The sequence below is a fragment of the Drosophila suzukii genome, unplaced genomic scaffold (genome assembly GCF_043229965.1).
Source record: "Drosophila suzukii unplaced genomic scaffold, CBGP_Dsuzu_IsoJpt1.0 scf_20, whole genome shotgun sequence".
Lineage (NCBI taxonomy): Eukaryota > Metazoa > Arthropoda > Insecta > Diptera > Drosophilidae > Drosophila > Drosophila suzukii.
In genome coordinates, this window is record NW_027255907.1 from 504,194 (window position 1) to 513,840 (window position 9,647).

The window sequence follows — 9,647 nt, forward strand, 5'->3', positions numbered from 1 at the left end:
TAGAGAGTGTACTTATTTCTCTAGTGTTGACTGGTAAGTAAATAAGATTGTGTGGTGTGATATTCATTTTATAGCCTGGTGGAACATTAATTCCAAATTCGTATAATGAATGATCTTGTCTACTATCAATATATGAGCCGCTTACAATATTACATACTAAGCGTATTGTGTTTATTTTTAAAATGTTGACAGGTTGATCAGATATATATGTTTTTTTCAAGTCGGGGTAAATTATTTTTTTATTGAAACCAAGCAATTATCCAATGGAGTTGTTTCTATTAAAATAAATAGGTTCCTTGGTAGTTGTAATATGAACTTGAAGTGTGTTATTATTACTCTCCATTTGAAATGTTTTCTCAAGATCATAATCTTTTAGTTTATTTTTTAGAAAATCATAAATATCATTGAGTTCATATGACCCGATTGGAAGTTGAATTACTTTATCACCAATATGAAATAGATTATTATTTATATCAACATTGGGTATAGAGTTGTACATATGAAAGTCAATGAGTGCACACTCATATTCACCATTTGTCAGTTCAATGGGTGGGAAATAAGAAATGTTTGTAATGGGTTCATTACCATTTAATGTAAGAGTGAATGATCTACTCATTTTGGGGTCTAATAATGTACTGTGAAAATATAGCTTACAGAATGAAACTTATATTCTCAAATAATTATAAATTCATTAAAACCCTTCCTGTATCTTCCCTTTTCCATATCGTTATCTTTACTTATTATGAGGAATCCGTATTTATCACTCCAACACTTTTGACAAATTTTCATAAACGAATCATAGGACATATCAGTATTTACATGATCACGATATATATGACGCATATTTAAATCATCTTGTTTAAACATTATAATCATATTCGCGTTATCACGTATTAGATGTTTTGGAATATGAGTATATGTTTGGCATAGGTAAAAAGAATCTATATTTTTATGACGCCCCATACAGAAATATGAACGAATGTTGTTTTGTTTTTCACAAGCAACATCATCAAAAATCATAATAGAGTTTTCTTTAGCCTTAGCGGGTGGTAAAACTTCATCATTTTGTGAGAACGTATAATATCCCATTCCCTTTATCGGTTTAATTAGTTTCTCTAAATACTCATACTTTGGTTGATATAAACTCTTTGAGAATACATATATATTCTCAAATTTTAGCCCGTTTGGACTTTCAATAAGGCTGAGCATAACATTTGTTTTTCCACAGTTTGAGGGACCGACAACCAATGCTCTTATTGTATTGGGTAATAAAGAACTATGTCGTGGAACTGAATTTGTTAATGAATGATCACCACCCTCGATATTTCTAACACAGATTTCTTGTTTTTGACGTATTAAACGCATATTCACGTGTGTAATGTACTTCATTCGATGAGAAATGCTCCTTGATTAAACATTATATAAAATGGGTAAAAGTTTTTATAATTGTTGCAGTCAGAGTTCAAACTTGAAACGAGGTAGTGGTATTATCAACAAAATAATTAACACACTTCCATTTGAAGTACATATTCCTGGTTATAATTTTTGTGGACCTGGAACAAAGCTAAAACAAAGGTTGGAGCGCGGTGATCGTGGGATAAATCAATTGGATGAAGCTTGTAGAGTACATGATATTGCATATTCACAATATAAGGATCTAGCTGATCGACATAGGGCTGACGCAGTACTAATAAATAAAGCGTGGGAACGTGTTGGTTCAAAAGATAGTAGTATTGCAGAGAAAACAGCAGCATACTTGATTACAAATATTATGAAAACAAAAAAGAAATTCGGAATGGGTGTGAAAAAGGGAACAAAGAGAAAGTGTAAGAAAAGGAAATCAAAGGTAAAGAGTTTTTCAAATGTTATCCAAACAGGAATGCGGGCATTGAAAACTCAGAAGCCACTAGATCTAATGAGTGCGATTAAGGTTGCACGTAAAGCAGTCAATAAATCAATTGGCAGAAATAAAAAAAAAATTAAGATTCCTCGTATTATTAATGTACCGAAAATTGGTGGTTTTTTACCTATTGTACCCATTTTGACTGCACTAAGTGCATTAGGTAGTCTCGCCTCTGGTAGTGCAGCTATTGCTAAAACTATTAATAATGCAAATATGGGGAAAAAACAATTAGAAGAGAGTAAGCAACATAATAAGAAAATGGAAAGTATTAAGGTGGGTGAAGGTATGTTTCTTAAACCTTATAGAAAAGGTTATGGATTATATCTTAATCCATTTAGAGGAAATCCAAAAAACTAATTACTAAGCTACCTAAAAAACCTCTTTCAAATTTCGAAATTTTGAATTTTGCTCAAAAGTACATTCCACATTTCCGAGGTGTGTTTATGAGAGACTCACTCCCCAAATCTCCTTGGAGAGAAGAGTCAGGAATTATAAACCTAGATGATAGTTCATCAAATGGTACACATTGGGTAGCTTATAACAAAAATAAAAAAAGTATACATTACTTTGATAGTTTTGGAAATTTACAACCCCCAAAAGAAATTGTGAAATACTTGGGGAATAACATTAACTATAACTATGAGAGAAAACAAGACTTTAATAGTACCAACTGTGGACACCTGTCCCTCCAATTCTTACTCTCTCTATCCCACCCTAACTTTTACACTATGATCAAGTAATTTCTCTATGATTCTTGAAACCCACCCTATTTACATGCTATTCACTGCTATGATTGGTCGATGCTAAATCAAGAATGAGAGAGAACAGGGAGGGTTAGTTTACCTCAAGGTATAAAAACTCGATCAAAAGTTATTCTAACACACATTTAAAAACCACCTGCAAACAGTCTCAACCTAAAAGTTTCAAGCTAAAACGTTCTCAGCCTAAAGTTTCAACCTAAAAAATCTTGCAATCATCAAAATCAACAACAATAAGAACAACATAAAAAACAGTTAAAACAGTAAGACAACAACAACAATTAAAACAGATACAACTGCTAAAAACAGCTGAAAACAACAACAAAACAGCTACATCCGCTAAAAAACAACTAAAATTAACAACAAAAACAGCTACAACTGCTAAAAACAGGTAAATTAAACAACAAAAAACAGCTACAACTGCTAAAAACAGGTAAATTAAACAACAAAAAACAGCTACAACTGCTAAAATAACAACTAAAATCAACAACAAAAACAGGTAAAAGCAACAAAAACAAAGAAAACAACTACAAGAAGAAACAACTACAAATGGTCAATCCGGGGATGATGAAAGTACTCAAGGAGTTTAATGGTAACGCACCAAAACCTCTCTTAACAAAGGCGAAGATGGAATCGGAGGTGTGCTACCCTATTCGACGTGCTCAACGTAAGAAAACCAGCTTTGGGATGACCCTCACTCTTGAACTTGAAGAGTATATGCTGTACTTGCCGGAACGATACTCAACTTTAGAGGATTCAACAATTGATTATATAAAAGATAATCTTTTTTGTATTATTAAAAAGAAGGATAACAATCTCTATTTAGAATTAAATAAAGCTTAAAATGTTTTCATTTTTAATATTATTAATGTATCTATTTTGATAAATAAAAATAAAAATAAAAATAAAGTTTTATAAAACTCAAACTCAAACCCTTTGTTATAAATATTTAAATTATAGTACATTTTTCCCAGTAGCACATGAGTATCAGAGAAAACGACAACAATGAAGCGTAAACTTTTAGAACAGTTGACGAAAAGTAGAAATTCATTAAAAAGAAAATTTAATGAATTGAAACAAATAAAAAATGAGAACGTATCAAATTTGGAGGAAACTTTTAAACCTATTACAGAACCTTTACATGAATTACTCACTGAAAATAAAAAATTGAATAAAAAGGAATATATTAATGATACACATGATATTAAGACTAAGTTCAAGAAAGAGAATATAAGAGTACCTAAAAGTAAAAAAGAAAAAAGGGAACACGAGAGAGTAATCGAAAGTGATAGTGAGAGTGATGCTTATGTTGATGCTTTTTCACGACAGTCTCTTATAGATGAATCTGATGTTTCACAACAGTCTCTTATAGATGAATCCGATGTTTCACAACAACCTCACACAGATGATTTAAATGAAAGTGTATATGAAGAAACCGGGGTGAAGTACAATCTCAACATTAATCAGTTAAAGCAAGAAAAGATTTTAGACAATAGTTATGGACCAAGAGAAGAAAATAATATTTTAATGTTGGGTAATACAACACTTAAAATTAAAAAAAATTTGATGGAATTAGGAAGTGGAAATTTATGGACTCTATCACCAGGTCTATACTCTTTAATTTTTCATAATAGTCCTAAGGATTATACTAAGAACGATTTAGAATCATATAAAAACATTTTAATTGAAACAAGTGCTCACAAAAGAAACTATCAACCAGATGGTCAAGTAAAGGGGAATCGTTCTAAAAAATATTCTTCAATTATTAAACCATTAATATCATCTTCAGTAAATGAAGAACATACTGGTTCTGGGTATATGAGACTACAAAAAATACCACCAAACTTGTATATTGGGATAATGTTAATGAACTTGTTGAAAGATTGCAACTCTTAATGGCATCGAGAGCTGCTGGTAATAATAACCATACTAATGAAATTCTTTCAATAATAGAAGAATTGCGGGAAGCAAAAATAATATATTAATAAAATAGAAAACATTTTCTCATTTTGTTTAATAGTAAAATGTCTATTGACAAGTTTGGTCACTTTTCAAATGATAGAGATTTTTCCTTGCTTTTCAAAAGGGAAGTTGAGAGTCTTACAGGTATATATATAGACACTGATGGTCACATAAATGTTCAGAAAAAAAGAATTAAAAACTCTTCAAAACCAATAAACGGAAATGATTTGGCTATTAAATTGTATGTTGATGATAAAATTAATGAAGCGAAATCACATCAAATGGAAACTATAACTAAATCATTTCAACTACGAAATAAAAGAGTATCAGAGCTGGAAAGTAAAGTAATAAAAATGATAGCTCAAATGGAGTATATACATAATTCAATAAAAGAGTTTGTTGATAAATTGGAAAATTTTAACAAATTCATAAACCAACATTTAAAAAAACCTCCACCAATCATTCGTTCTGATCAGACACAAATAGATGGAATAATACTTCGGAAAAGTCCATTTGCACATCGTGTAAACGAAGAAGAAGTTTTAACAATTAATGTGGATCATACATAAATATACCACTCTTTCATTATTTATTTTATAATTAAAATGTCAGTTGATAAGTTTGGTTGTTTTTTAAATGAGAAAGAGTACTCAAGAGATATAACAAAAGGTCTAGAAAAATTTCAAAGTATACTTAATGATTATGATGGACATTTAAATGTTCAGAGGAAACGATTTAAAAATTCCCTACCCCCCATTCATGAAAATGATATTGCAACAAAGATTTATATTGATGATGAAATAAGTAAAGTAGTACAGAATACATCTAATGAAATTTCTAAGCAACCGCAGAAACAACAAATCTTTAGATTAAGACCTCGAATCAATAATATTGAGGGAAAAGTGAGTGAAATTTCTAAAAAATTGGAATTTCTCATGAAAACTTTTAATAAGGTAGTGGAGGATATAAATGAAATAGAAAGTAACATTTTCAATTATATAATTGCACCAACCTCAGTTTTAAAAGGTGAAACTGAATCTTTAGAGAAGAAACCATTTATACCAGATAAAATAAAGCTATGAGTAAACGAGATATTGTAAATGAGTTACATCGCCCATCATTCAAGAATTTCCCAAGACGTAGAGTTATAGTAAAGGGTATTAATGATTTATGGCAGGCTGATTTGGTTGAAATGGGGGCATATGCATCATCAAATAAGGGGTATAGGTATTTGTTAACAGTAATAGATACATTTTCTAAATATGGATGGGGTGAAGCAATAAAATCAAAAAATGCAGATGAAGTTACAAAAGCAATGGAAAAAATAATGAAATCTGGTCGTGGAGTACCAAAGAATTTACAAACAGATAATGGAAATGAATTCTATAATAAACAATTTAGAGAATTGATGAAAAGATATGAAATTAATCATTACTCAACATTTAGTACTCTTAAAGCATCTATTGTGGAACGTTTTAATAGAACAATAAAAGAACTTATGTGGCGTGAGTTTAGTTTTAATGGAAAATATACTTGGCTTCAAATATACAAAGAGTTGATTAATAATTATAATAACAGGAAGCATAGAACGATTAAAATGAAGCCTATTGACGTCAATGCTAAAAATGAAAAACAGATTTTGATGAGATCATACATTCATCTAAAAATATTTACAAATGGGGACTTTAAAGAGGGGGATCATGTACGAATAAGTAAATATAAACATGTCTTTGAAAAAGGCTATACCCCAAACTGGACAACGGAAATTTTTCGAATTCGGAAAGTACAAAATACATCCCCCACCACATATTTACTTGAGGACTTGAAGGGTGATCCAGTACAAGGTGGTTTCTATAAACAAGAAATTAAAAAAACAAAATTCCCTAATACTTATCTTGTTGAAAAGATTGTGAAACAAAAAGGTGATCATGTGCTTGTGCGTTGGCTAGGCTTTTCAAAATCAGAAGATAGTTGGATTCATAAAAACGAAATTCTATAAAGAACAAGTGGAAGCATAGAACAATTAAAATGTAGGCATTGACGTCAATGCGTGAAAATAAATTATGTTTCCTCTTCACAAGCACGCAATTCCTATTTATAAACGGAACGGAACTTGATTATGAGCTTGTGCGTTGGCTAGACTAAAAGAGTATATACAGATAAGAATTTTGGGTGGAACTTGATTATGTGCTTGTGCGTTGGGTAGGCCTTTCAAAATCAGAAGATAGTTGGATTCATAAAAACGAAATTCTATAAAGAACAATAAAAATGTAGACATTGACGTCAATGCGTGAAATAAATTATGTTTCTTCACAATCACGCAATTCCTATTTATAAAGTGTGAAGAAAAGCATGTACAGATAAGAATTTGAACAGAACGTTACATATTTATATATACAAATCTGGAGGGTATAAAGGCGGAAGAATTTCAAAAAGTGTTCAGTTTCCATCTATTCGTTCACGCAACTCAATTTCGGATCGTTTGCTTATTCATTCGATAGTTCGTTTGTTCGATTGTCAAAAAAAAAAACAAAATCAAAATTAAAATGACGGTTTTTATAATATTTTTTGTGATACTTTCCCTCTTTAATCCGATGGTGAAAATGGTACCACTCCCCAATGAAATGACTTTAATTGAAAACCCATCGACTTCCAATAATTCGATTGGGTTATTTATCAATGTTCCAAAACTAAAAAAAATCATTAAAATTGACTTAAAATTTGAGATCCTAGAGGACAGTCATATTTTTATGGATCTCATAAACAAGACAAGTGATGAAAGTGAGATACCAAACTTAAAAAGTGAACTCGATACAAAAATATTTAATGCTATTAATGGTAGCATTAATGAAAAAGACTTAACAACAAGTACAAGTGCAAGTACAGTTGAAGAAGAAATATCTACATCAACATCTACTACAACTACATCTACCTCAACTACAACAAGTGCAACTACACCTACAATGAGAAGGGGAATTCTGGAGGAGGAGGAGAAGGAAGAAACAACAACTACAACAGCAGCAACTACATTAAAAAAAGAACTTCTGGAAGAAGATACAACAAAAACAGCTACATCAACAACTACAACCCCAACCAATCTTTTTGATTTTAGTAGCGAAAATGAAAGTGTTGATCACATAGAAAATAAGAACATAGGAGAAGAAAAATCAGAAAAAATTGATATGGGTATAATTGATAGTGAGAGAGAATTTGAAAACGTAAGTCGAGCACCAACATTTAGTAATACGTCACAAGAATTAGTGTTGGGGATCAGTGATAGTGATACAGAATTTGAAAGTGTAAGTCGGGTTCCAATAAAAAGGAACACTACTCATAAATTAAAAAGCACTGAAAACATACACAACTCTCAAATCGAATTCACAAAGAGAGGTATAATTGAGAATTTTAAGCAAAAATTAGTTGAAAATGAAAGGAGAATAGGAGGGCATATGGATTTGGGAAGAAGGGGTCTAAACAGATTCTTTACCATCCAAAACAAAACTGCTACAGTAGGAGTTAAATGTCATTACAATAATATATATAGAAGAACACATTCTAGGCGAAGTTTAAGTGAATCTAAGCGTATGAATTTAAAATATTTATCTAATCGCCACCGCCATCAAAAATCTAAACGCAATACTAATACCCCCTTAGCAACTTTAAGAATAAATTGTTTTGAATTTGCAGAAGTTTTATCCCAAACAGTAATTAATGCAGAGAGACGAAAAGATAGGATTGTCTATGAAAAAATATCAAAGGATGCTGATCTTCTCTCCAAACAAGAGAGTAAAAGAGAAGAGATAGAAGAAGAAGAAACAGGTTATCTTAGTGATGGTCCACAAATCCAAGAAATTGAAATAGAGGAAGCAGAAAGAATTAATGGGATATATTTAAGAAAGAGAAATTTAGCAGCTCAAATGATGCTTGAATATTTAAATAAAAAAGAAAGTCAGATTAGTACAGATAAAATATCAATTAACGATATTAACGATTTCAAAATAACTAATAGTGATATTATAACATAATCTGATTTAGTAGGGAAATATGTTTGTTTTTACAGAATATAAAAATAGAAGATGAAAATAATAATTCGAGTAAATTAAAAAAAGGTGAGTTTAATATATATATATATATATATATATAATTTTATATACTAATATATATATATATATATATTTTCAGAACTCCAAAACATAAATAAAAAAGTTGAAAATAATATTTCGGATGGAGCTCAAAAAGGTTGGTTAAATACATATAAAATAATATTTGTATATATATATATAGTAAAATATTTATATTTTCAGATCTCCAAAACATTAATAAAAAAGAGAATGGCAAATTTTCTCATAATTTGTATGGTGATGACGATGATGATGATGATGATGATGACCATGATACAATCCTTTATGATGATGAAAATCCGGAACCATGTATTCCAAGATCATCTAGTGAAGATGAAACTATTCTTGTTGAGGGTGGTATAGATAACTATGTTCAAACTATACCGTTTAATTTAGATGAAGATAATGATAAATACATTAAATCAATTCCTTTAAGTAATGATGACAATAAAGTATATAGATTACAGGGTGGTATAGATAACTATAAACAAACTGTACCACTAAATATAGAAGAAAGTAAACAAATTGAATGTAATTCAAAGAAAATATTGTAATTCTTCTGTTAAATTCAAATTTTCATGTTCTGTTAATTCTCATAAATTTTAACATTACCCTGTAAGTAAAAGTGATGTTTGTTCTGTTAAATAAAAATTTTATAATAATAATAATAATATTATTGTGAATTGTAATATTTAGTTTATACATTACCTTACATTTTACCCTTTAAATAAAAAAGCGTTGTTTGTTCTGTCTTATTTACAATTATAGAGTACATTTATTCATTTTTTTACAATCTAATAAATTTAATTCTAGTTCTGTATAAAACATTTCAAATTCACATTCATATATATTTTTCTTAAATTTTTCTATTTCATTCTCTTGATAATTATTTCTATTAGAACA

General features: G+C 29.8%; 1 long non-coding RNA gene across 1 annotated transcript; it reads left to right on the top strand.

The window, feature by feature from the left end:
* The first annotated feature begins 793 nt into the window (after positions 1–793).
* Positions 794–9,364, top strand: LOC136117624 (uncharacterized). The gene is made up of 3 exons (XR_010655147.2): positions 794–8,732; positions 8,806–8,862; positions 8,928–9,364. It is a non-coding gene; the product is annotated as an uncharacterized lncRNA (long non-coding RNA).
* The last annotated feature ends 283 nt before the right edge of the window (positions 9,365–9,647 follow it).